Source organism: Bubalus kerabau, chromosome 23, assembly GCF_029407905.1.
Source record: "Bubalus kerabau isolate K-KA32 ecotype Philippines breed swamp buffalo chromosome 23, PCC_UOA_SB_1v2, whole genome shotgun sequence".
In the NCBI taxonomy this organism is placed as follows: Eukaryota; Metazoa; Chordata; class Mammalia; order Artiodactyla; family Bovidae; genus Bubalus; species Bubalus kerabau.
Window position 1 is genome coordinate 21,534,266 of NC_073646.1, and position 25,973 is coordinate 21,560,238.

The 25,973-nt window shown below is 44.2% G+C and overlaps 1 protein-coding gene across 2 annotated transcripts in view; it reads left to right on the top strand.

The window, feature by feature from the left end:
- The window catches only part of HS3ST2 (heparan sulfate-glucosamine 3-sulfotransferase 2), a 118,567-nt gene that overhangs the window by 67,157 nt on the left and 25,437 nt on the right, over nucleotides 1–25,973 (top strand). The window lies entirely within an intron of this gene.

The window sequence follows — 25,973 nt, forward strand, 5'->3', positions numbered from 1 at the left end:
CACTGTGAACATCGCTGCTGAGAACTGGCAGAGGCAGCTGCTGGGGCTGGAAGCTGTCACAGTCAGGACAAGTGCTGGAACCTGCTGTGCCCACAGGTCCCGGAAAGCTGAACCAGTGAGACTGATGACAGCTCTCTTGGTTCTCCTCAGATCTCGAGGTCCCATATCCCCAGGCCACTGGTGCCAAAGGGGCCGTGTCCTGAGTCCCCCAGGTCTTCCAAAGATACTCACCAGGGTTTACACCCAGAACTTTCCCAGTATCTGGACAATTTGGGACCTGCCTGATCCTTGTACCATGTGGAGTGGCTCCCCCAGGGCTGGTGAAGGCAGTGGGCAGGACTCTATGGCTGCAGAAGGAGGGTCAATACCAAACATGAATAAGAAATGATGAGGGAGGCCCAGGCCTGCAGAAACATGCCCTAGTGGGACCATCATAACAGCAGCTGACAATGGCAGAGCATTTGCTGTGTGCCAGGCACCTTGCTGAGCATGTACTCTGCAGGTCAGTATCATTGTTATCGCTGTTTTAAAGAAGGGGAAACTGAGACCCCAGGAGATAGTGTGACTCTGCTGGTCCAGCCAGTGGTAAGTGGAAGGAGTGCTGATGAAACCCTAGCCTGTCGGTCTGACCCTGGGACCCATGCCCTTAATTGCTATCCCTGGATGCCAAAGACAGGGAGGATGAGGTGGCCATGAGTGGCTGGAATTGGGGCTCAGAAGGATGAAAGCAGAAAAGGAGGACAAGTGAACCCAGAAGGGTGGGTTCTTGCCATGGCAGGATTCTCGTGTGAATCAGATCTCTTCCAAGGGGCTGGGACTCTGGGGCTTTGGCATGAGTGTTTAGATAAACACTTTAGTCTTCCAACAGTGCCCTGGTTGGGTCCTGGCTCCAGATTCCCTGACAACTCAAGCCCAGGTCCTCTGCCTAAGCCAGTGACTTCTGGCTTCTGTAGACTTACTTTTTACCCCACTGACCGTTGGTACTCGATGGACATGAGTTTGAGCAGGCTCTGGGAGCTGGTGATGGACAGGGAAGCCTGACATGCTGCAGTCCATGCAAAGAGTCAGACACGACTGAGCAACTGAACTGAACTGATGGGGAGGAGAACAATACTGCATTCTTCTCTTCCCTTCCCAAGTTCAGAACCAGCTGAGTCAAGAGGCAGACAGACGGTGATCAGAAGGTCAGCTGTGTCACTGATGAAGGTGGCTGAGAGTGTGGTCACGAGAGCGTGCCACTGGCCCTGGTGACTTAGACTCACACCTGGTCACTGCTGAGCTGGGACTGTAGCTCTGGGCATCACCTAGAGACTGTCCCTTGGTGCTGATGGCCCAGAGGAGTGGCAGTGCCCTTTAGGGGGGATAGCTGGTTCTGGCAGGGCTCGGGGAGGGTTGCTGACCACAGTATCGCTGGTTATTTCTTCCAAACTTGCCAGCTAATTAAATCAACATGAAGAATGACTACAGGGTGGCGAGAGAGATCAAGAGTGTGATTCTCACTGAAGACTTGGCACGTGGTTATAAGTGGGCAGGGAAATGGAGGTCCCTCTGACACAGCCAGCTGGCCAGGTGACTCAGTGTACCAGGGAGGATGAGCTGGGCTGGGAGAGTCTCACCTGGACAGAGGAGTGGTATCTGGGGAAGTCCTAAGGTCATGACTTACCCCGAGGAGGGTGCAGGCCAGGATCAGCTTGGATTGCCTTCCAGACTTATCCCTAACCCCAAGTGTCAGGCAATCAGGTTATCCTGTGGAGTATCCATGAGATGGTATTTCACTCAACATTTATTTGGCATCCAATGTGTAATGGCCACTGTACATAGTAGATATGAAGAGGGCAGTCTCTGCTATCTCAAGGATCTGTTGTCTAAACAAGTGCCATGTAATTCATGCAACAGTACAGGTATACAAGTTAGGCAGGCAACAGAGTGGAGTGAAGGATAACTTCTGTCTTGCAAAGAGGGATAGCAAGGGGCTTCTCAGAGGTGGTGATGCTGGTACTGACTTCTGAATGGTTAGAGTTCACCCAGGAGACAGTGCTGGGAGGCCCATTCAGCATCCAGATGTGTGAAACTGCACAGAATGCCAGGGGCATCATGAATACTCCTGCATTTCCAGAGTCAAGTCCATGAGGAGAGTATCTAAAAGACTAAAAATTATCTAAGTGCCAGATCATGGAAGACTGAGCATACTGTTGAAGGATATTTCAAATCTGTTGTATACATTACAATTTCTTAAATCTCTGTCATGTAGCCCCTTCATGATATTCTTTGTATCAGGTACTTGGGTTTTCTACTTAAATTTATTTGGAAAGTAAACTTTTTATCACTGGTGCATGGAAAACTGGTATCATTTGTCAAGTCAATAAATAAAACCAAAACAAAATGATGTTCTTTAATTCTGATTAGACACTGTCGCCTGCTGGAAGCTCAGAGCCTGAGACTTGCACTGTCTTTGTTAAAGATGGAGAACACATTGGAGACATGCTGACATCGACTGAGACTCTGCCCTTGACTAAGCAGGGGAGAGTGGCAGCAGTTAAACTTTTTGGTCTACAATTCAATGTTAATTAATGCTAAGCTCAAGGACCACCTGCATCACCCCACCCTGTGGGTGACCCGTGAGCCATGGAGAACTGCTGGAGGATATCAAGTAGGGGCATAACATGATCCAAACAACAGAAATAAGTAGATTATAGAGTATGTTAGAAAGTGGCGAGGCAGAGAAAAATAAATACATGCAGGTAAAAAGTGCTGGGGGAGGGTGCTGCAACTGTGCTTAGGGTGGTCTTCCCTGAGAAGGTGGGCTGAGTACACACTTGAAGAATGTGGGGGAGGCGTAGAGCTCTGAGGAAAGGGCTTTCCATGCAGAGAACGGCACATGCAAAGGCCCTGAGGTGGGAGTGTGCCTGGCATGTTCCACTGCAGATAGCCAGCGAACCTGGAGCAGAGTGAGGAGAGGAGAAATGGTGAGCGACAAAGGCAGAGAATGGAGGGGGGTGCAGAAGGTCTTCTGGCATTTGCCCAAAGCCATATCTATGCATTCCTGCCACAGTCTTTGGGGAGAATAGGTGAAAAATCCAGCTGGCCACTTTGTGCTCTGTTTTCACAAGCTGAGCACCAGCCTTCCACAGCCAGACCCAAGGTTATCAGTGTAGACAGTCCTGGCACCATTGATGCAGATTACCTGGGCTCTGCCTACGCTCTCGGGCTCTGCTTTCTGAGCAAATGACTGATTATTTCTTTGGATTCCAACAGAATCAAGCAAGAGTTTTAGCGTCTGGTAGACTTAGGAGCCATTATGTGCCTAATCCCCTGCAGGGTGGGACTGTGATGTTGAGTTTTGTCCTCGGAACTGTTACTGCGGTAATTGAGTTCCTTGTGTGGAGTGTGTTCCTGCCAGGCGTCCTGTGTGACCCACGCCATACCCTGGGAAGGATGAAGGCAGGTGGTGGATGGACGCAGGGCACTGAGCACCCTCTGCTGTGTTGGTAGCCAAGCTGGGCATCCACCCCAGGGATCTGCTGTTGAGTGCACATGGTTCCTAGGAGCCGGTCCCATTTTACATGAGATTAACTGTGTCCAAGGTGTGGTGAGGAAGGAAAAGAACTCGAAGCTAATGAGCTGAGTTTGTGGCAACATTAATGCGGCTGCACACCCAGCAGGCATCGCCATCCATCAGTCTGTCAGCCTCTCTGGGGGCCGGTAGAGTGTAAATTAATCTGGAGGTAGCAGCTCCAGTGCTGAATCCTTCCTCCAAATATGTCTGAGTCTGAAATCTTTCTCTGGGCTCCCAGAGTGGGTAAGGAAACCACTTTCACCTTCTGCCATCAAGGTCGGGGAATCTTCCAAGGCCAAGCATCCCAGACAGGCTTAGGGGCTGTTGGTCTGGGAGACGGTTCCTGATTGCCAGCCATGGACTGGATGGGTCGTGGTGAGAGAGAACAAGGAAACCCACCCCCCTGTCAAGCCCCCACAAAGCTCCATACAGCATACAGTCCAGCCTCCAGGATTGTTTAAGGACATTCTGCCAATCGAGATATTAAAGAGTAATCAAATGAATGAGAAAAGGCTCAGATTTGCTAAGTCTCCTAACTTTATTTGTCTTCCTTCCAATAAAAATGTGTGGGAAAAGCTTTGATATTAGAAAGTGTTGTTGTTGTTGTTAGTTGCTAAGCTGTGTCTGATTCTTTGCAACCCCATGGACTGTAGCCCTCCAGGCTCCTCTGTCCATGGGATTTCCCCAGGAGGAACAGTGGAGTGCGTTGCCATCTGAGAAGTATCAGCTCAGTTCAGTTCAGTCGCTCGGTCGTGTCCAACTCTTTGCGACCCCATGGACTGCAGCAAGCCAGGCCTCCCAATCCATCACCAACTCTCAGAGTTAACTCAAACTCATGTCCATTGAGTCGGTGATGCCATCCAACCATCTCATCCTCCGTCATCCCCTTCTCCTCCTGCCTTCAATCTGCCCAGCATTATGATCTTTTCAAATGAGTCAATTCTTCTCATCAGGTGGCCAAAGTATTGGAGTTTCAGCTCCAGCATCAGTCTTTCCAATGAATATTCAGGACTGACTTCCTTTAGGATGGACTGGTTGGATCTTTTTGCAGTCCAAGGGACTCTCAAGAGTCTTTTCCAACACCACAGTTTAAAAGCATAAATTCTTCAGCACTCAGCTTTCTTTATAGTCCAACTCTCACATCCATACATGACTACTGGAAAAACCATAGTCTTGACTAGACAGACCTTTGTTGGCAAAGTAATGTCTCTGCTTTTGAATATGCTATCTAGGTTGGTCATAACTTTTCTTCCAAGGAGCAAGTGTCTTTTAATTTCATGGCTGCAGTCACCATCTGCAGTGGTTTTGGAGCCCAAGAAAATCAAGTCTGTCACTGTTTCCCCATCTATTTGCCATGAAGTGATGAGAAGTGTAGACAACCTCTATTGGTTTTGCCTACCCAGTATCCAGTCCCCTCTTTGGCTGGTACAAGACCTTGATTTCACCTTGTGCCATGTGATACTGAGGAGGAGTAGATCAGACCCTGTCTGATTGGGCACATGACTTCAGCTGGCCAATCAGGCAACTCTATCCCTTGGCCACTGTGGTTTGTTCAGGGACGGCATGTGACTCAAACTGAGCCAATCAGAACATCCCTAAGATATGATATATGGACTCCGGTACAAATCAGTCTCTCTTCCTCTGGGATCTCAGGCTGTGCCAGTGGACATCTGTGCCAGTCACATGGAGGGAGTGGTCTGCAACATGAGGCCAGCATACCAAGGACAACAGAGCCAAGTGATGGAGACAGAATCCCAACGACACATTTGAATCCCTAGATCTGGATGCACCTAAAACCTGTTGAGTCACTGAACTTCCAAAGTGTGTGTGGCCATAAGTTCCCTTATTGTTTGAGCTGAGCTTCTGTAACTTGCAACCAAGGGACAGACCTCAGTTCAATCCTAGCTCTGCCATCTGCTAATTCTATGATCTCAGGAAAGAATTTGGGCTTCCCCAATAGTTCAGTTGGTAAAGAATCCGACTGCAATTCAGGAGACCCTGGGTTGATCCCTGAGTCAGGAAGATCCGCCGGAGAAGGGAACAGCTACCCTCTCCAGTATTCTGGCCTGGAGACTTCCCTGGGGTTGCAAGTCCCTGGGGTTGCAAAGAGTCGGTTACCTCATCTATGCTCAGTGTGCTCATCTGCAAAATATAAATAACAAAGCATGTCCTCTGTAGGGCTGCTGGGAGGAGCAGACATGAGGGCTCCTGGTGATTCTGTGAGCTTAACAGGTGCTCAGTGCCATTCTGGGCCCCTTCCCTCACGGGTGCTTTACTCTTGGTGGGCAGTGCAGACATCGGTGCTGGCAGGAGGGCAGATGTCAGGATCCACTTGAATACGGCAAGCTCTAAGGCCTGCTCTCAGGCTCTGCCTTTGCACTCTCTCTACCCCTTTCCTCTGTGTCCCTCAGTTACTAGCCCTCTCTGTGCTCTAAAGAGGGTACCAGAATGCATGTCCACCCATGTCAGAGTGGGAAGTATCAAGTCACACCAAGCTGAGAGAAAGCAGAGCTTGCAGGAAGCCCACAGGAGTAGGAACAACATTTACATAGGGGCAGCTGACTTCCGTGGTAAAATCGTAACCACTCAGCAAAATGAGGACAAAAAGTTCCCAGTGACCTTGTGAAGCTGAAGACACTTCATAGTATCTCAGAAACTGATGCCTTAGGTTCTTGCCTTAATTTACTTATTTGCAGGATCTGCAGTAGCAAGAACTGTGGGTCTTATGCATGCTTCTTTTCTCGAAACATCTTCTCAAGTTCTTGGCACTTAACTGGTCTTTCATAAACATCTGGTAAAACCAAGAACATGCCAGTGGCCTCAGGTACACAGGTTGTAAACTGGCCATCAGTAGGCTGCAGTGTCAGGGAACACATTTGATTTGGTTCTTCTTGTGTTTTCAGTAGCTGTTGATGTTGTTTAAAAACACGTGCCAAAATTTTATAATTGAGAACATTCGCATGAAAATCTTTATTTCTGACTTCACTTAAAAAATAGCATATGTGGGATTTCCAAAGCGAGTCTTAGGGATCAGCAAGGGAGGTGAACTCAGCTGCATTAAGATTCCCAGACCATAGCAACAATCCTGCTAACCATATGCTCCATTTCAGGCAAATTCAGATCACTTTCTAGCATTTGCAGAATATGATAAACTGCAAAAAGATGCCAATTCCCAGACACATTGACCATTTATGCTTCCTTCTCTGAGAGTCACAGGCTGAGGGAAAGTGACCGAAGACACTTAGTGGATGCTCCCCAAACTTCCTGCATCAGGCAGCTGCTGCCCAGAACATCAGCCCAGCAAGGCAGAGGGTTTCATTCCCTCTAAAAGAGAGTCAGATATGTCAGAGAGGCCAGAGGAAACTTTAAAAAATCTGGTTTAGTGGACAAGGGTTGAGGGAAAAGAACAGTTTTACCTGGACCCAAGAGTTCTAAGATAGAAGTGTTTGGATCATTTTTACTGTCATTACTCTGAATTCTTTTTCAGGTAGCTTGCCTATTTCCTCTTCGTTTATTTGGTCTTATGGGTTTTTAATCTTGTTTCTTCATCTGCATGGTATTTCTCTCTCTTTTCATTTTATCTAACTTATTGTGTTTGAAGTCTCCTTTTCCCAGGCTGTGGGGACATAGTTCTTCTTGCGTCTGGTCTCTAGTGGGTGAAGTTGGTCCAGTGGCTTGTGTAGGCTTCATGTTGGAAAGGAGTTGTGCCTGCATTCTGAAGGGTGGAGGTGAGTTTTTTCCCCTCTGATGGGCAGGGCTATGTGAGTTGGTGCATTTTGGAGTGTCGGTGGCTAGCCTGTCTGCTGATGGGTGTGTGTTCCTGTCTTGCTTGTTGTTTGGGTGCAGCATCCAGCACTGGGTGCTGAAGGCAGTTGTGTGAGGCCAGGTGTTGGATTCAGACAGGGGCCTTCATGGGAGTTCTCACTGATTAATATTCCCTGGGTTCAGAAGTTCTCTGGAGGTCTAAGAAGTAATTGAAAAGCTATTCCAGAAGAGCTGTTCCTGGAAGGCCTGCCTGTGTCATAGATGATAGAGGGGAAGTTCAAGGCATCACAGTTAACACCGTCAAAAATAATAATAATAATAAAATAATAATAATAATAATGAAGTGAGCTATCTCAGGCAGTCACTGGAATGGCTGGAATAACCACTTAACTGGGTTTTTCCTTTCCCTTTTTTTTTTTTTTTTTTTTGGCTTAAGGATTAAACATTAGAAGATAGTTGAATTGTATGCTTCCCTTTTGCTGAGATTGCTACTGCTGCTGCTGCTGCTAAGTCGCTTCAGTCGTATCTGACTCTGTGCGACCCCATGATGGCAGCCCATCAGGCTCCACCGTCCCTGGGATTTTCCAGGCAAGAACACTGGAGCGGGTTGCCATTTCCTTCTCCAATGCATGAAAGTGAAAAGTGAAAGTGAAGTCGCTCAGTTGTGTCCGACTCTTAGCAACCCCGTGGACTGCAGCCTACTAGGCTCCTCCGTCCATGGGATTTTCCAAGCAAGAGTACTGGAGTGGGGTGCCATTGCCTTTTCCGTTGGCTGAGATTAGAGGTTAGCATTTCATCACACCCCTCTTTACTTCCTGATTCTAAACTGAATTTTAAAAATGGATATAGGTAGAAATGAAAATATAATTTCTACTTGTATTCCTGATGAAGCTAGTTTGAAAAATGCATCTTGAACACAAGACCAAAAGCAGGCATTCCAAAAGTTCCCACCAGTCCTTGAACCTGCAGGAAAAGTTGGGGCACCCCACAGAGAGGTTCTGGATCTGCCTTGCCCTCTTTTGAGAAAAGCCAGAGAGTGGTTTTCAGATCTGTTTCCTAAGCAACAGGTGGGACCTGCACCAGGTGGGATAAGGGCTCCAATTCTGGGCAAATCACAGAGACAGGGGGAGAGGAAGAAACGCAGGGTCAGGAAGGAAGCTGAGCCATGTTTGGCCCAAATGTCACCACGTAATTAATTAATCTTGACATCTAACACAAAGTGCTTATTACATGTCAGGGACCATCTTAAGGGCTTCATGTGATCTATCTCATTATATTATCTCATTTAATCCTTGCAATAACCACCCTCTGAGCTATTCCTATTATCATCTCCATTTTATAAATAAGAAACCTGAGGAACAGAGAAGTTCAGTAACTTGCCTAAGAACATACTAATAAAATTTGAACTGAGCTTCAAATCCAAGTTCATCTGACTCTAAATTGAAGCTCCTGCCAAGATGGAAGGAAAGAGGCTTTATTCACGATGCTTCTCCAAGAGGACACAAGAAGTCTCCCTGGTCCATTGGCCAGGACTCTGTAGTAGAAGGGGCTTCACATCTCATGTTTCCTCCCTGGATCCTGGGTCCCGCAGCTTCACTGTCCAAGGCAGGCACTGGGTCAGACAGAGCTGAGGTCAAACCTCTGCCACTTATGAGCTGGATGACCTCAGGTAACTTCCCTTACCTCAGTTTTTCCATCTTTAAAATGGAGGGGAAAATATCTACTCAGCTTTATCCCTTGTGAGAAATTAAGCAGGATTTGATCCATCTCGACATCTACCTTGATTGTCATTCTTTATTGCTAGATACACCTTCAGACATAGACAATTGTGTTTTTTCACTCTTATAGGACACAGTACCAATAGCTTCTCCATTTTTGCCTCTTTAATTTAAGGGTCTGTGAGAAATAGCTTGAAGAAAGCCTACCTACCCTTTTTCCTCTAAGCCTCAAATACAAGAAAATTTTTCAGAGGCTAACTCAGTCCACAGTCTCTGAGAGGGAACTGAGAGAAGCTAAGAAAACCCTATGAAGAACAGAACATTTGAACTTGAGGCTCTTACCTTCAAATTTCATTTTTTACCAGAGTGGCCTCATTGTGTGTCCCTATAGATTCCATTTTGTTCTAGATTTTTACCAGAGATGCTCCTCTACTGGGGATAAAATGGGGATCCTTCCCTAAAACATGACACCCACCTAGCCATAAGGAAATTAAACCAGTCAGTCCTAAAGGAAATCAACCCTTAATGTTCATTAGAAGGACTGATACTGAACCTGAAGCTTCAATAGTTTGCCCACCTGATGCAAAGAACTGACTCATTGGAAAAGACTCTGATGCTGGGAAAGATTGAGGGCAGGAGGAAAAGGGGACGACAGAGGATAAGATAGTTGGATGGCATCACTGACTCAGTGGACATGAGTTTGAGCAAACTCTGAGAGATGGTGAAGGACAGGGAAGCCTGGCGTGCTGCAGTCCATGGAGTTGCAAAGAATCTGACACGACTGAGCGACTGAGCAACAAGCTAGTCATGGTGTCAGGAAGAAATGAGGTCTTGGGTACAACACCAAGCAGAAGGTCTGGGCCACAGTTGATCCCTGGTCCAGGAAGATCACACATGCTGTGGAACTAAGCCTGTGCTCTAGAGCCTGAGAGCTGCAACTCCTGAAGCCTGAACGCCTAGAGCTGCCCACACTCCACAGCAAGAGAGTAGTCCCCGCTCACCACAACTAGGGAAAGCCTGAGCATCAACGAAGACCCGCACAGCCAAAAGTCAATGAAATTTTTTAAAAAGAAGGTCTGGATCAATCCTGTCTGGTTGCCAAAAACCAGGGACTCAGAGATTTCGATAGACCACCTCTGGCCCAGCCTGGCTGACTCCCAGGGTCAGGTCATCAGAAATCAGCTGTTCTCTCGTGGCTCCTGTGGGGACCCAGGCTCCCTCACACCCAAGACTGAGAGCTACATATGCGTCCCTTACAGGGGTGGAGTTAACACATGATTATCTTCTAAGTACAGTAGCCCTGGAGGTTCATTTGCTTCTCCCTTGAAAATCTTCCCAGGCCACCCCAGATCCCATTTTATAGCTCAAGTTAGCTACACAATTAAACCCAAAACAGCCTGGTTTATGAATATGAGATGCCAAGTTTCCCTGCACAACATAGCAAAGTAACAGATGCTTTAGAGCAATAAACAAACTGAAATAGAGCGTCTCTCTCCCCCCACCCCCCCACCCTCTCTGATACTAATAGGAGAAAACCTTTCTGGGAAAATACAGGGGAAGGGAGCTATAAGGTAAGGGGGGCTCATATCACTCCCTTGGACATGGGGCCTGGATAGCCTGCCTTTGAGGAGCCACATTTGGTCCAAAGCATGGTCAAGGGACCCCCTGTATGAAGCCCAGGGTCACCACCCACCTCCTGCAAAACAGGCATCGCTCCTGGTCAACCAGCTGCACAGGAGACACTTGGTAAACCTGGTGGCAACTGGATTCCACCGTTTCTCCTTTGACGGAACCCCTGGGGAAAGAGTTTGCACAACTTTGGGTCATGGACCTGATGCGGGCACTTTTATGCCCAGAATGTGATCTCTGCTTCATAAAATTTAAGAAAAAATAAAAACTCAGGAATTCAAGGGCTTCCCAGGTGGCTCAGTGGTAAAGAATCCTCCTGCCAATGCAGGAGCCACAGAAGATGTGGGTTTGATCCCTGGATTGGGAAGATTCCCTGGAGGAGGAAATGGCAACCCACTCCAGTATTCTTGCCCGAAGAATCCCATGATTAGAGGAACCTGGTGGGCTACAGTCCAGGGGATTGCAAGGAGTGGAACATGACTGAGCAACTGAGCATGCACGCAAGAAGGCAGGTAGACATTTGCTCCCCTCTCCTTTGCTGGTTTATTCCTCACTTTTGAAATATGTTCCTATGGTGCTGTTGCCAGTGTTGAATTATGGATCCCACACTTCCTGAAAGCCCTGAGCACTTCCGAGCGGTTTGTGAGCCTTGTGATCCCCTCTCTCTGTCCCTCAGCGGTGACCTCAAACTTTTCATTCTACCTTCAGTCTTCCGCCTGCCCTGCCCAGCCCTGCGGCTGGTGGCCTTGCTCCCTCAAATCCTTCAGTGATCACATGTAGGGTACTGTGCAGCCACGTTATAATACACTTTATTTAACCCTCACAGAAGCCCCATGAGAGACTGTATCAGCCAGGCTTCTCCAGAGAAACAGAACCAATAGGATATTTATAGATTATGTATAAAAGGAGTTTTATTATAGGAATTGTCTCACGTGGTTGCAGAGGCTCAAAAGTCCCACCATCTGCTGTCTGCAAGCTGGAGGCCTGGGAGAGGTGGTGGAATCCAGTCCACGTCTGAAGGCCTGAGAACCAGGGGAGCCGATGGTGTGAATCCCAGTCTGAGCCCAAAGGTCTGAGAACCAGAAGCCCTGACTTCCAGGGGCAGGAAAAGATGGATGTCCCAGCTCAAGAAGAGAATGAATTTGCCCTTCCTCATCTTTTTGTTCATCTGCACTCTCAACGCATGGGATGATGTCCTAGCACCATGGCAGTAAAGAGCAATTTACTCTCTGCTGAGTCCACTGATTCAAATGCTAATCTCCTCCAGAAACACCCTCACAGACACACCCAGATATCACATTTTACCAGCTATCTCGGCATCTCTTAGCCCAGTCAAGCTGACAGTTAACATTAATGTTACATTTTAAATTATCCATTTTACAAATATATTACTTTCTCCCTTCCTTATGTGTAGAAAATGACTCAGAGTTGAAGTGCTTTGTTCAATGTGTCCTGATTGTGAGTGATGGAGACTGGATCAGAACTCAGGCCTGAACTTTCATTGCACTGAAATTGTTTCCTGTGGGGTCATGCTGGACACATTCCGCAGGTTTTTAAAACAGCTAGGAGGTGGGGTGCGACCTGAGATTTGGGGAATAACTTGTAAATTTTTTCTGGGAAATAATGGACTTCTGACAAAAAGTATTTCTTTAAAAATGAAACAGACTAAAGAGCTGCCTTTGAAGCCATGGCTTTTCTTAGGTTTGATTCTTTTGATTCTTAGGTTTGATAGCAGTTACATAGAGACTGCCTGCTCCCATGTCAAGATTCTGCTAAGTAGCTTCAGTTGTGTCCAACTCTGCGTGACCCAATGACGGCAGCCTGCCAGGCTCCTCTCTCCATGGGATTCTCCGGACAAAAACACTGGAGTGGTTGCCATTTCCTCCTCCAGGGAATCTTCCCCACCCAGGGATCAAACCTGGGTCTCTTACGTCTCCACTAATTCTTTACCACTATCACCACCTGGGAGAAGGCAATGGCACCCCACTCCAGTACTCTTGCCTGGAAAATCCCAAATCCCATGGACGGAGGAGCCTGGTAGGCTGCAATCCATGGGGTCGTGAAGAGTCGGACACGACTGAGCAACTTCACTTTTCACTTTCGTGCATTGGAGAAGGAAATGGCAACCCACTCCAGCGTTCTTGTCTGGAGAATCCCAGGGATAGGGGAGCCTGGTGGGCTGCCGTCTATGGGGTCGCACAGAGTCTGACATGACTGAAGCGACTTAGCAGCAGCAGCAGCACCACCTGAGAAGCCCTGATTCTTAGGTTTAATAGCAGTTAAGTAATGACTGCCTGACTCCATGTCAAGATATAATGAGGAAAAATCCATGTCTTCTCCATAACAATCTTGTACAATCAGAAAGGAAAAAAAAAACTTCTGACATCTCTCCTTTTACCACCTTGCTAATCAGAAAATTACTTTTCACATAAGTGCTTAGAATTAAATAATAATTAGTTACATTTATGTGACAGCCCACCCCTTTAAAAAATGTTGACGTATGAGAGATCCCTGGTGGCTTGGTGATAAAGAGTCCTCCTCCCAAAGCAGGAGACGTGGGTTCCATCCCTGGGTGGAGAAGATTCCTAGAGAAGGAAATGGCAACCCACTCCAGTATGTCTGGGAAATCCCATGGAGAGAGGATCCTGGTGGGCTCAGTCCATGGTGTCTCAAAGAAATGGACATGACCTAGCGACTCAACAACATTAGATAATCGTAGTAATAACCAGACTTCGGGATTTTCTTAAAGGATTTCCTTCTTAAAGGAACATTGCTTTATTTCTTTTTCATTGAAAACCAAGAAAAATGTTTTCAACCATAATGGGATCATACTTATAAACAGTTTTTCTCACATTTTCCTTTGAGGATATTTGATAAGCGAATTATTTATAAACAACACAGTGGACGACATACATGTTCTTTGTGATTGCTTTTTCTGGTCATTACAGGGCTCCTTACAGAGAACTCAGCCCCATACATCTTCCTTCAGTGGGTGACTTCCCTGTTGCTTGTGTGAGGACAAGATTCTTCCTTGGAATCTCATAATGCAAAAGCGCATACATCTTTCTTTGTCCTTTTTAAAAATTTTTTACAGGCTGTGCCAGACATTGTGCAAAATACCTTTAATGCTCATCTATCCTCACCCTTATTTATTACCATAATCCTAGGAAGTAGGCACCATAATTAGCCCCACTTAACAAATGAAAAAACTGAGGTTTACAGAGGTCAAATAACTTACCCATGATTTCTCAAGGTGATTAAGCAGAATTAGAAGCCATGTCAGACCAACTCCAGAGACTGTGTGGGTTTAACCACTAAGATACGGTGCCTTCTTACTGTTGAAGAACTATCAAACTGACCTACTGTGTGAGAAGTGCCTGCGTGCATGCTAAGTCGTTTCAGTCATTTCTGAATCTTTGGGACCCTATGGACTGTAGCCTGCCAGGCTCCTCTGTCCATGAGATTTTCCAGGCAGGAATACTGACGTGGGTTGCCATGCCCTCCTCCAGGGGATCTTCCTGACCCAGGGATCGAACCTGTGTCTCTTAGATCTCCTGCATTGGCAGGCAGGTTCTTTATCACTAGCACCACCTGAGAAATGCCTTACAGTGGGTTAAATGAACATTGGATTTTGCAGTTCAACTCTCCAGGTACTCGGCATCTTGCTGGAGGCACTGGTGGGAAGAAGAAATCGCCTGTATTTAACAGGAAAGGGCCAGGGTTTGCTGACATGTTTACTTAATCCACATGGAGATGGCTGATGAGGATTCTGGTTAATTAGTTGCAGAATTTTAAAAAACGAGCAGATGTGCCATGGTAAAATGCATTTTACTTCCCAAACCCTGGGGGAAAGCACTGGGTATGTTCTGCGGCTGTATGTACTTACATATCTTGATTGAACATTCAACAGCATGTTTTGCAAGACTCAGGTATCCTGGCTTTGTTCCAACCTGGATAATTGCATTCTGCTTCAGCTCTGCATACAATCTCAGGCAGATACAAGATTAATCATAATAACCACAGCTAACAAGTGCCTACTATGCACCAGCCAACACACAGGGAAATTTCCATGCATAACCATCAATCCCTTCCACAATTTTGCAGAGTAAGATTTATTTTCTACCCTTTAATAGGGAAACTGAGGCTCAGAGAGAGGTCAGTGACTTGCTCAAGTCTGTACGCAAGTAAGTGGGAAAACAGAGATTCAAACTCAGACATGTCTGGTTCCAATGCCTATTTTTTCCCCTTCTGCACTCTCCATTGAAAACAAAACAAAAAAATACACTTGACAAAAGTCATAGGATACACAAAGGATACGTAATTAAAATGGAGTTTCCTCCCAGCCCTTCACCCTCAGGTTTCCCTTCTCGGAGGCCCCCCTCCTAGGCTCTTCCACATCATCTCATATACCTATGCATGTATACATTTTTTTTCTTTGAAATTGCTGTTATAAGTTGTTTCACTGAAATGGACCATATGTCTGTACTAAAGTTTCTTATTTAGAATTTATAAATGCTTTGGGAGTAAAATTGGGAAGAGTTTTGTATTAACACCAAAAAAAGATGGACTGAAATGCAAAAGTAGGAAGTCAAGAGATACCTAGAGTAGCAGGCAAGTTTGGCCTTGGAATACAAAATGAAGCAGAGCAAAGTCTAACAGAGTTTTGCCAAGAGAAGACACTGGTCATAGCAAACACCCTCTTCCAACAACACGAGAGACAACTCTACACATGGACGTCACCAGAGGGTCAATATCGAAATCAGATTGATTATATTCTTTGCAGGCAAAGCTGGAGAAGCTCTACACAGTCAGCAAAACAAGATCGGGAGTTGACTGGCTCCAATCATGAACTCCTTATTGCCAAATTCAGACTTAAATTGAAGAAAGTAGGGAAAACCACTAGACCATTTAGGTATGACCTAAATCAAATCCCTTATGAATATACAGTGGAAGTGAGGAATAGATTCAAGGGATTAGATCTGATAGACAGAGTGCAGGAAGAGCTATGGACGGAAGTTTGTAACATTGTACAGGAGGTAGTGATCAAAACCATCCCCAAGAAGAAGAATTGCAAAAAGGCAAAATGGTTGTCAGAGGAAACCTTACAAATAGGTGAGAAAACAAGAGACACGAAAGGCAAAGGAGAGAAGGAAAATTATCTGTCTGAATGCAGAGTTGCAAAGAATAGCAAGGAGAGGTAAGAAAGCCTTCCTAAGTGAGCAATGCAAAGAAAAAGGAAAACAATAGAATGGGAAAGACTAGAGATCTCTTCAAGAAAATTAGATACTGAGGAAACATTTCATGCAAAAATGGGGCACAATAAAGGACAGAAATGGTATGGACCTAACAGAAGCAGAAGATATTAAGAAGAGGTGGCAAAAATACACAGAAAGACTATACAAAAAAAGATCTTATTGACCCAGATAACCATGATGGTGTGATCACTCACTTAGAGCCAGACATCCTGGAGTGTGAAGTCAAGTGGGCCTTAGAAAGCATCACTATGAACAAACCTATGGAGGTGATGGAATTCCAGCTGAGCTATTTCAAATCCTAAAAGATGATGCTGTGAAAGTACTGCACTCAATATGCCAGCAATTTGGAAAACTCAGCAGTGGCTATAGGACTGGAAAAGGTCAGTTTTCATTCCAGTCCCAAAGAAAGGCAATGCCAAAGAATGTTCAATACTATGCTATGCTATGCTAAGTCGCTTCAGTCGTGTCCGACTCTGTGCGACCCCATAGATGGCAGCCCACCAGGCTCCGTCGTCCCTGGGATTCTCCAGGCAAGAATACTGGAGTGGGTTGCCATTTCCTTCTCCAGTGCATGAAAGAGAAAAGTGAAAGTGAAGTCACTCAGTTGTGTCCGACTCTTAGCAACCCCATGGACTGCAGCCTACCAAGCTCCTCCATCCATGGGATTTTCCAGGCAAGAGTACTGGAGTGGGGTGCCATTGCCTTCTCCAACTACCACACAATTGCACTCATCTCACACACTAGCGAAATAATGCCCAACATTCTCCAACTAGGCTTCAACAGTACATGAATCGATAACTTCCAGATGTTCAAGAGGGATTTTAAAAAGGCAGAGGAACCAGAGATCAAATCGCCAACATCCATTGGATTGTAGAAAAAGCACGAGAATTCCAGAAAAACATCTGCTTCATCGACTACCCTAAAGCCTTTGACTCTGTGGATCACCACAAACTGTGGAAAATTCTTAGAGATGGGAATACCAGATCACCTCACCTGCCTCCTGAGAAATCTGTATGCAGGTCAAGAAGCAACAGTTAGAACCAGGCATGTAACAACAGACTGGTTTCAGATTGGGAAAGGAGTAGAACTGGACATGGAACAACAGACTGGTTCCAAATAGGAAAAGGAGTACGTCAAGGCTGTATATTGTCACCCTGTTTATTTAACTTATATGCAGAGTACATCATGAGAAATGCTGGGCTGGAAGAAGCACAAGCTGGAATCAAGATTGCCAGGAGAAATATCAATAACCTCAGATATGCAGATGACACCACCCTTATGGCAGAAAGTGAAGAGGAACTCAAAAGCCTCTTGATGAAAGTGAAAGTGGAGAGTGAAAAAATTGGCTTAAAACTCAACATTCAGAAAATGAAGATCATGGCATCCGGTCCCACCACTTCATGGGAAATAAATGGGGAAACAGTGGAAGCAGTGTCAGACTTTATTTTTCTGGGCTCCAAAATCACTGCAGATTGTGACTGCAGCCATGAAATTAAAAGACGCTTACTCCTTGGAAGGAAAGTTATGACCAACCTAGATAGCATATTCAAAAGCAGAGACATTACTTTGCCAACAAAGGTTTGTCTAGTCAAGGCTATGGTTTTTCCTGTGGTCATGTATGGATGTGAGAGTTGGACTGTGAAGAAGGCTGAGCGCCGAAGAATTGATGCTTTTGAACTGTGGTGTTGGAGAAAACTCTTGAGAGTCCCTTGGACTGCAAGGAGATCCAACCAGTCCATCCTAAAGGAGATCAGCCCCGGGATTTCTTTGGAAGGAATGATGCTAAAGCTGAAACTCCAGTACTTTGGCCACCTCATGTGAAGAGTTGACTCATTGGAAAAGACTCTGATGCTGGGAGGGATTGGGGGCAAGAGGAGAAGGGAACGACAGAGGATGAGATGGCTGGATGGCATCACTGACTCGATGGATGTGAGTCTGAGTGAACTCTGGGAGTTGGTGATGGACAGGGAGGCCTGGCGTGCTGTGATTCATGGGGTCGCAAAGAGTCGGACACGACTGAGCAACTGATCTGATCTGATCTGATATCAAGGCTATATATTGTTACCTTGCTTATTTAACTTACATGCAGAGTACATCATGCAAAATGCCAGACTGGATGAAGCACAAGCTGGAATCAAGATTGCCTGGAGAAATATCAATAACCTCAGATATGCAGATGACACCACCCTTATGGCAGAAAACAAAGAACTAAAGAGCCTCTTGATGAAAGTGAAAGAGGAAAGTGAAAAAATTGGCTTAAAACTCAACATTCAGAAAATGAAGATTATTGCGTCTGGTCCCATCACTTCATGGCAAATAGATGGGGAAACAATGGAAACACTGGCAGACTTGATTTTCTTGGGTTCCAAAATCACTGCAGATGGTGACTGCAGCCATGAAATTAAAGGACGCTTGCTCCTTGGAAGAAAAAATATGACAAACCTAGATAACATATTAAAAAGCAGAGACATTACTTTACTGACAAAGGTCCATGTAATCAAAGCTATGGTTTTTCCAGTAGTCACGTATGGATGTGAGAGTTGGACTATAAAGAAAGCTGAGCACCAAAGAATTGATGCTTTTGAACTGTGATGTTGGAGAAGACTCTTGAGAGCCCCTTGGACTGCAAGGAGATCAAACCGGTCAATCCTAAGGGAAATCAGTCCTGAATATTCACTGGAAGAACTGATGCTCAGAGAAGGCAATGGCACCCCACTCCAGTACTCTTGCTTGGAAAATCCCATGGATGGAGGAGCCTGGTAGGCTGCAGTCCATGGGGTCGCTAAGAGTCGGACACGACTGAGTGACTTCACTTTCACTTTTCTCTTTCATGCAGTGGAGAAGGAAATGGCAACCCACTCCAGTATTCTTGCCTGGAGAATCCCAGGGATGGGGGAGCCTGGTGGGCTGCCGTCTGTGGGGTCGCACAGAGTCAGACATGACTGAGGCCACTTAGCAGCAGTAGCAGCAGCAGCAGAACTGATGCTGAAGCTGAAACTCCAATACTTTGGCCACCTGATGTGAAGAACTGACTCATTGGAAAAGAACTTAATGCTGGGAAAGATTGAGGGCAAGAGGAGAAGTGGGCAGCAGAGGATGAGATGGTTGGATGGCATCACCAACTCAATGGACATGAGTTTGAGCAGGCTCTGAGAGTTGGTGGTGGACAGGGAAGCCTGGTGTGCTGTGATCCATGGGGTTGCAAAGAATCAGACATAGCTAAGTGACTGAACTTAACTTGTATGAATTTCAAATGAAGAGCAGGCTATTCTATCTACACATCTTTCAGGAAAAATCATTAAGAACAGCAAATTGTATTTTTTTACATAGTTGGGAGACTTAGAGAATACCAGACTATCCAGGGGTATCTAACTATGTCCTCCCTTTTGATATCCACATACCCACACGCAAAGACCAGTTATCATGTGTAATGTGATATGTTCTAATTTCTTTTTTTGCCTACCAGTTTAACACCAGCATTTTCCCATTATCTTAAACATTTTCTGAAACTTGACTCATAATTGCAGCATAGCATTTCATAAAATGCATATACCATCACATTTTAATCAATATAGTATTGTGTGCATTTAAGTTCTTTCCATTATTTTACCACTTTAACTAAAGAAGAATGTGTTGAACATGCCTATATTATAAATCTTTCAGTAAATATCTTAACATTTCAACAGGTTGAGTTCTAACAAGTGTCTTCCATTAAATTTAAAGTTATTTGAAATCCTAGAATTGTATGAGGGTGCATATTTCTGTGCACCACGGATAACTTTAAATAATTCTTAACTTTGTGGTAGGTTCAAAATGCTATCTTATTTAGATTGAATTTGTGTTTCTTTGCTATGTAATGAATTTTATTATTTTGCGTGCTGAGTCTCTTCAGTCATGTCCAACTCTGTGACCCCATGGATTGTAGCCTGCCAGGCTTCTCTGTCCATGGAATTCTCCAGGCACGAATACTGGAGTGGGTTGCCATTTCCTCCTCCAGGGGATCTTCCAGACCCAGAGATCAAACCCGCGTCTCTTATGTCTCCTGCATTAGTAGGCGGGTTCTTTACCACTAGTATTTTATTATTTTACCAGCTTTATACCTTTTTTTGGGAATCCTTTATCTTTTTCTCAGTTTTCTGTTGGTGTGTCTTCCTTACTGATTTATAAAAACTATATTTATTAAATATATTAAATATTTGTCTATCCTATTTGGAATACCATTTGCTTTTTTTTTCCCCCATTTTATTTCCCCTTGTGGTTACTTTTTTTGTCTTCTAAAACTTTACATCTCAAAGCTTGTGGGATCTTAATTTCCCAACCAAGGATTGAACCCAGGGCCCCAGCAGTGAGATCACTGAGTGCTAACCACTGTACTGCCAGGGAATTCCCCAGAACTTTAACTTCTGCTTTCTTCTTTGATATCATGGTAATAGTCTTTCCAAGTCTCAAGAATATATACATTCTTACTGAAATCTTAATCTCTTACTCCATTGTTTTCAGCATTGAAATGTTTCATTTATCTTGAATTAATATTGGTGTAGATGTAAATGAGGAAATCTGACTATATTTTTTCTGGCTTAATCAATTAAGCTTTGTTTCCAGCTATGTTGGGGCTCTGTCCTAACAAAGTCCCAGTAATGCATAATTTCCCAACCGATTTGAAATGCTACCTTTATCATGTGTTTCTTATATAGCTGTGCTTATTTCTGATTTTGTATTCTGTTCTATAAATCCATTTGCCTATTTCTGAGCTAGAACCACACCGTTTTAATTATTGCGGCTTTATAATATATATTGTATGACCCTGTATCTTCCTCCCCATGATTCTTCCTCGAACACAATGCATTGGCTCTTATTTTTAATTTATTCATCCAAAAGAAACTTTATAATTGTAATGTCAAATTCAATTTTTAAAATCCTCTTGGGATTTGGATTGGTATTACACTTGATTTATAGATTAATTTGAGAAGTATGGATGGCTTTCTAGTATTACGATTTCCCATCTCTCCATTTATTAAACTTTTAATTGAACTGTCCATAAATTATGGAACAATATTAAATATTAATTGTGTTAGCAGGCATCTTTGCCTTGCCTGACTTTAATGAGATTCATAGCCTGGAGGTTACAGTACAGGCACTCGAGTCAAAACACTTGGGTTTATATCCTGGCTTCACTGATCAGTACTTTGGGTCTTTGGCAGATTATTCTTTTGCGCCAAATTTCCTCAAATTTCCTTTCCTTGTAAGGTTAATACAAATACCTACCTAGTGATACTGTGATGAGGTTTAAATGAGATAACAGATATGAAAATAGTTAGAACTATGCCTGCCACATGGCTCTCAATCAAAGTTAGCTATTGAAGAGGACAGATTTGTGGTTGCCAAGAAGAAGGGGAGGACAGGGAAATATTGGGTTTGGGTACCAAATGCAAATTATTATATATAGGGTGAATAAACAGTAAGGTCCTGATCTGACTGAATAGAACAAGTGGGCTTCCCAGGTTGGCGCTAGTGGTAAAGAACCCACCTGCCAGTGGAGGTAGATATAAGAGACATGGGTTCAATCCCTGGGTCGGGGAGATCCCCTGGAGGAGGGCACGGCAACCCACTTCAGTATTCTTGCCTGGACAATCCCATGGAGAGAGGAGCCTGGCTACTGTAGTCCAAAGGGTTGCAAAGAGCTGGACACGACTGAAGCGACTTAGCAGGCATACACCGTATAGAACAGGGAACTTTATTCAATATCCTGTGATAAACCATAATGGAAAAAGAATATGAAAAAGGAGTATATGTATAACTGAGTCACTTTGCTGTTCAGTGGAAATCACAACATTGTAAATCAACTATACGTCAATAAAAGTTCTTTTAAAAAGCTAACTATTGATACTATTTAATCCTTCAAGTCCCTGTGGGTTTAAGATGTATATTCCTTTTTCATGTTGAAGATGCAGCCTTCCTGGTTTCTTACGGTAATTTTTTTCTTAATTAGTGATGGATGTTGAATTTACTAAGTGCCTTTTCAGAATCTGTTGAGAGGATCATTTTTTTTTCTTATGACCTATTTCTACACTGAGTTATGATTCTGTATTACATGTAATGATATGGATCTCAGCAGGATATGGCAGCTTTACTCTTAATAAATTGTGCTTTGGTAGATATTACTTGGAATCTTGACTGGTCAGTTTCTCTTAAGGGGGAGCTTCCACTTGTCAGCTTGAGGTAGATAAGCTGCCTGTCAGCATTCTGGCAGGTGTCTTACCCCCCTGCTTCACCTTGACAATGTCTGGGGGCTGCCTGTTTTAGAAGAAGGATTATCTCTCCACCTCTGCCCTGCTGGAGAAGCAGCTCCAACCTGGCTGTAGGGCTGGGGGAGAGGAGCTCTGCAAGTCCAGTTGCTGTTTCTAGAGAGTTCTGACATTGACTGTGCTTCTGCCCACATTTACCACCCCACCTGGGTCCCTGGTGCCTCCAATTCCAGAGCTATGGAAGATTCCACTCTTTTCTCTTTAGTGATGCCCCCTTTTCCCTGCAGCCACTGAAGTTTCAGCTTTCTCTTCCAAAACCAACACCCCTCGCCAGTCAGCCTCCCTTCTTCCACAAGCAAGCCTCTCTTCATTGTCTGCCACCGACTCTTCACCCATTCTCTTGATATTTTGACTTTATGCATTCTATCTCTTCATGATCGATTTAGCGGTGACAGAGGAGAAGAGATGGCACTGTGTTTGAGCTCCCATGTCATATGGAAGTACTACCATGAATGGGAACTTTTCTCAATATTAAATGCTGACCCTCGTCTCATTGAAAGTCTTCTGTCTTGGAGTCTACTTTTTCTGATGTTAATAACGTGACTTCGCTTTCTTTAGACTGGCATTCTCCTGCTGTATCTGAACCTCTCCACTTTCATACAAAATGTTTCCATCCTTGTGTTCTGGGGTGGTCTTGTAAACACAAATATGACTGACTAGGTTTTATGTTGAAATGAGAAATCTCTACTGTTGTCATTTTTTTAAATTATGGGGTTTAGCCTATTTCGGGTGATTTTTGATATTAACACAATCAGTCTTACTTCTGTACTTCTGTCATCTGCTGCGCAATTTTGACTGTTTTCTCCTTGCTTTCCTTTCCTGTCTCTTTTCTTATATGAGCTGCACTTAATTTGCTTTTTTTATTTTCCAGTGCCTTGAAAGATACATGTCCTGTTTGTAATTCTTCATTGTATGTTTCTCTAATAGAGCAAACGAGTAGGGGGGACTCTCTGCCCCTTCCCTCCCCCTCTTCCTCTGTTGCCAGTGTCTTAGTCTGCGGTGATTTAACCCTGGATTTTGAATTTGATTGGTCAAATTATTTATTAATTTTTCAACTCTATCAAGGATAGATTATTACTTTTTACATCTAATTTTTAAAGAAAAATATTGATATTAAGAGCTAAATAGGGACTTCCCTGGTGGTTCACTGGTTAAGAGTCTGCATTTCCACTTCAGAGAGCACAGGTTTGATACCTGGTTGGGGAACTAAGATCCCACATGCCCTACAGGATGGCCAAAAAAGAAAGAAAGAAAAAGTGCTAAATGTATTAGTTCTTTGGACTCCATAGTTTGTTCAATCCTAGTCTGTCCTTCTATGTACAACTTCCCCTGTTCCCAGTTCCTTCACACCATCTCTCAGATCACTGCTTTTATTTTTAAGAAAACTTTTTGGAGAATGAGGTGGAATGCTTTTCAAACTTATAGCGCTTTTCTTTTGCCTTCACAAGTGAATTGTCTAAATATTAAGTATTTGGAGTCACATTTTTTCCCACAGAACTCTATAGATGGGACTGCCCTGGTGGTACAGTGGCTAAGACACCACACTCCCAATGCAGGAGGCCTGGATTCAGTCCCTGTCAGGGAGCTGGGTCCAACAGGCCTCAACTAAGAGCTTGCATGCCACAGCTAAGACCTGGTGCAGTCAAATAAATAGTGAATAAATATTTTTTAAAACTATGGATGATGATCTGTGTTTTCTAGCGCTGCTTTAAAGTCCTTCTCTGGCTTAAATTTGTAGAAAAGCTGTTTCATTTGCTTTATCTAGCTTGGATATCAATAATACTTATAGAACTTCTGCATTTCCCATATAATTTTAAATGTTTGCCCTGATGCATGTTTGTACAGATAGATGATTGATGTATAGATAGATGTACAGATAGATTGATGTACAGATAGATGATTGATGCATAGATGAATGGATGGATGGATTCACGGATGTAAGTTTTATTTTGTTTGGACTAAGCTGACCTTTTGATATGTCCACGTTGCCCATTCTTTTACCTCTGGAAATGCCTCTTTAGTGAAATCTTTTGCCTGTAGCTCTATTCAATTTGTTTCTGGTTTCCTCTTCAATAACATCCCAAACTATTCTTTGCTAACGACTACTCTGTTGCCTCTCCTCTTCCATGTTGCCTCTCTAATCAGTTCAGTCTTGTGGATCTTTACTTGAGAAGCCCAAGATCAGGCTCAAGTTTGTTCTGATTTTTTATTTTCTATGTTGTTAGGCCTCCTCTTGACTGAGGTCAGTGTGGTTTGCTAATGCATTTTTAGATTCTCCACGGTACCATCTGACCTCATCTATACCTGTTTCTGTCTTACCCTATTGTCTTTTCATTTCATACTATGGTCTTTCCATCCAAGCCAATGCCCATCTGTTGATCTTCTGCTCAAATGTCTACTCTGCGGTTTCTCTGACCTCTTAGTCCCTTGCTAAGCTTGCTGTTCTTTCCCCGCACCCTGGATTGTAATTCTGTATTTGCCCATTTGTTCCTTATGTCCTCCACCAGACCAGAGGCTCCATGAGGGCAAGGGCTATATCTATCTTACTTAGAGCCATGGCCTCAGCGCCTGGCACAATGGCTGGCAAACATGGGTACTTAATAGTTATTTGTTGAATGAGTCTGTCTACATTACTCTGGCTTGGACTCCCTTTGGCCAAAATAACGTTGTCTGAGCCAGAGGTTCCCAAACTTCTGTCGTCGTTATTATCGCCTTCCCCCCCAATATTCATATACCATTTGTACTACTATTTACTTAGTGTTTGTCTTCAGATCAAGTCACGTTTTCTATGCTCACTACATATTTAAGCCTCAGCCTAAGTAATAAAATCAAAGTTTTAGTTCTAGTTTAAACTAGATGTTTAAATGTTCTAGATGTTCTAGTTCTAATTTTCTAAAATGCATTAAAACAAACACAAAAGTGTTTTTAAAAATACAGTTTTCATCCATGAATCACTTGCACACCAGGGATGATGTGTGATGGAACTCTGGGAAACCCTTTCTAAAGAGCTTGGGCGGCTCCGTTTCTTCACGGTGCCCAGGTCTTCTTGCTTTAGGCTTTGCTTCTTCCCTGTTATTCATTTGACAAGCATGCGTCATATGCTTTTTGGCTGCCTGTGGTGGTGTGTCCCAGTGACAAGGACTGAGACTCCACATTCAGCAAGGAAACAGCATCCCTTTTTGATGAGGTATGCAGACTAACTGGGAGGAAAGGCTATAGATAAACAGATATGCGAGAGAATTACAGATCACGCTCAGTGCGATGAGGGAAATGAACCATGGGGTTTAGAGAGTGACATTTGAGATTGGTGACATTTGAACAGAGACCTGAGAATGAGAAGGACTGAGCCATGGAAGAGTCAGGGGAAAGTATGCTAGGCAGAAAAAGCAGAAAAGGCCTGGAGGCCGGAGAGGGTAGGACTGATGGATTTGAGAATGTCAACTAGCTCATCCTGCAGGGTATCCTGAATACCTTCCAGAACTGAAATGTAGAGCTGGACCATTCTATACCACTGCCTGGACACGAATCCAGATTTGCACAGTTTGGGTGAGCCCTGTAGAAGTATCGTTGACTCAGTAACCATACAAATGCATCTTTGACCTGGATGATATCTCAGCATTGGATATAAAACTCCCAGGGCTTTGCCCAAGAGACTTGCTCTCCTTCTTTGGAATTGGGATGAAAACTGACTTTTCCAATTCTGTGGCCACTGCTGGGTTTCCCAAATTTGCTGCCATATTGAATG